We start from the raw sequence: 2,678 nt of genomic DNA on the forward strand, positions 1-2,678 counted from the left end.
GCGCTCCCTGCAGCGCCCCCTGCTGGCCATGGTCTGAACTGCACCAAACATTAAAAATCAGACTTTTCCCCCTGAGTGAGTGGGGAAGTTCTGGTTTTGTGTTGTTTGTTCTGTTCTGTTTATTTTCTACATTTTTTCCTGAAAGCCCCATATTTCTGAAATTATTATTATTTGGACAGAGAGGTCTTCTTTTCCATTCCTGGTGTCCTTGGCAGGCATTTGTCTTTCAAAGCAAGACACAGAGGAAGCACAGTATTCCACACCCATTTCTTGGGGGCAGCTGAGAGGTGGCCCCAGGGAGTCCAAGAGCAGCCAAAGCCATTTTGTCTGGGAGGAATCCTCGGATGTTTGTTATTAGTAACCATGGACTGGGCAAATAAGCAAACCTCACCAGCTGTGGCTTTATTACAGTGACCTAAAACCTTCAGAAAACTAAATAAACATGAAAGAAGAAAAATTCCTGGCTGTCATCTCTGGTGCCAGGACAAAGTCAGCACAGTTGGATCATGCAGGAGATCAAACCTGCCAGCTTGAAGGTTTGGCCAAAGGATGAAGCAGAGTCCGGGTGTTGACCTCAAACCAATAAAATGACAAATAAATAGGTTTTGCTAACTAATCTAATCCCCTAAAATATGGGGGAAAGAGACATTTCCTTTAATTTCAATCTCTCAAAAGATGGGGAAAGGGGTGATTTTCTCAATTTAAACCCTTAATAAGGAAAGGCAAGAGGGTTTCACCCTCACTTTAAACCTTAAGATGATGAAAAGGGAGGGTTACCCTAAATTCAAACCCAAAAAATGTCATCATTAAAGGACATGATGATGATGAAGATGGAACTGTATAAAATCGAGGTAAAACACCCAAAATAAGCACTGTAGTTCAGAATATTGAACAGCAGGTTGCAATGCTACTCCATGGAAAACATAAAGTACAAAAAAAAGAAATTGCAAGAACTTCTGAGTGACAGAGAAAAACACAGATCACTCCTTAGAATTTTTTAAAGTTTAATAATAGGAGAAAAAAAGGCAATATTTCCATCTCTGCGGTGCTTTTGATGAACAGCCAAAGAGCACCCAAAAAGCTTAAAATAATTTTCTCTATATAGAGTAATATTGCTGGGATTACATACCATCAGTGGATGGCCTCACATTGGGTTTTTTACAGGGCTGAGGCCACAGGGAGGGGCTGGCAGTTGGCGAGAGGGACGGGGTATATGGACATGGGGAGATGGGTGTGATGGAGAATATCAGGTGTGGGGTCACACCACAGAGGGGCGAAGGGACACAGGGCAGATACTGGGGACCCAGTAGACGTGTCTGGAGCACATGGACATACCCAGGCAGGGGATCCGGGGGGTCTCTGGGTGCTCCCCGTGCCCTTCCCCGCACTCACTGCGCACCGTGACGTGGAGCCGGGCGCTGCTCTTCTTCACGTTCCCCCCCTGGGATCACACCTGGCAGCTGTAATTCCCTGAGTGGGAGACCCCCACAGTGGGCACCAGCAGCTTCGGGGACCCCTGTGGGACCCCACCATCTGCATGTCCTGGTAGAACACGTGCAGGAGGGAGAGTCTGAGCCGCAGGGAGTCGGGAGTGCTGAGGCAGATGAGGTACAGGGGGGACCCCTGGATGGGCTCGGGGGGACCCTCCAGCACTGGCACTGGGAAGAGCTCTGGGAAGGAGAGGGGAGGTGAGGACTGTGACTTTGAGTCCACTGGGAAGTGGCTTTGGGGGTGTCAGGAGTGGGGACTGGATGGGGATGAGGCTGGGTGGGACAAGGTGTGATTTGGAGTTCCCAGGAGTGGGGTGCTCAGGGGGTTTGGGGAGGCAGGGATGGGGATGCTGGGGGAATGGGGGATCCCGTGGGAATGGGGGTCCTTGGCCATGCAGATCCTGGGGAATATCAGTACTGGGTTGGGGGCCCAGGGATGGGGGATAAAAGGAATGCGGTCCCATGGTTTGGGGACCCTGGGGAATGGGGTTGCCAGGGATGGGCAGTGGCTGGGTGGGCCCCGGGGTCTCAGCTCCTACCCTGGGTGCTTCAGACTTTGGGGTGACCCAGGGCCCAGCAAAGTCCTCCCAGGGTGCTTGTGGTTTGGAAGGGTCTCCCCAGGTAGATTCTGAGAGGGTCTGGCTTTGTGTCCCCCATCCCCCAGGGTCTTTTTCCTCTCTTCATTTCCATTTCCATCATTTTCCCCTCCATTTTACAACCCCCCAGTTCGTGCCTTGATGATCCTGGGGGGCACCTGAGCAGGGAATGTCCTGGGGGAAGGCCAGGGTGGGGGAAGCAGGGGTGAGGGGTCTGCAGGGAGGGCTGGGGAGGCTGTGGGGGATGGGGGTGTAACTCTGTGCCCCCCAACACTTTCTCTTTCTCTCTCCGTCAGCAGAAGGAAGTGGTAGATTGTGCTGAGTGTCACACGGGGGTGGGTTCTGTCCTGGGGGGCACATCCAGGGGGTCCTGTCCTGGGGGGGATCCTGTCCCAGGGGGACACATCCGGGAAAAGGGAGTCCTGTCCTGGGGGATGGAGGATGCAGGGAGGTCCAGACTTCTCCATTCTTGCTCAGGAATTCTTGCAGGTCCCCTGCAGGATCTGAGCCCTGGGCAGGAAGGAGCCCCCAAACTCCTGATCCCTGAAGCCAGTGGCCATCCAAGGGTGGGCCCAGCCATGGCCCAGCCCCA

The sequence above is a fragment of the Passer montanus genome, unplaced genomic scaffold (genome assembly GCF_014805655.1).
Source record: "Passer montanus isolate IOZ18808 unplaced genomic scaffold, ASM1480565v1 scaffold428, whole genome shotgun sequence".
Taxonomy (NCBI): domain Eukaryota; kingdom Metazoa; phylum Chordata; class Aves; order Passeriformes; family Passeridae; genus Passer; species Passer montanus.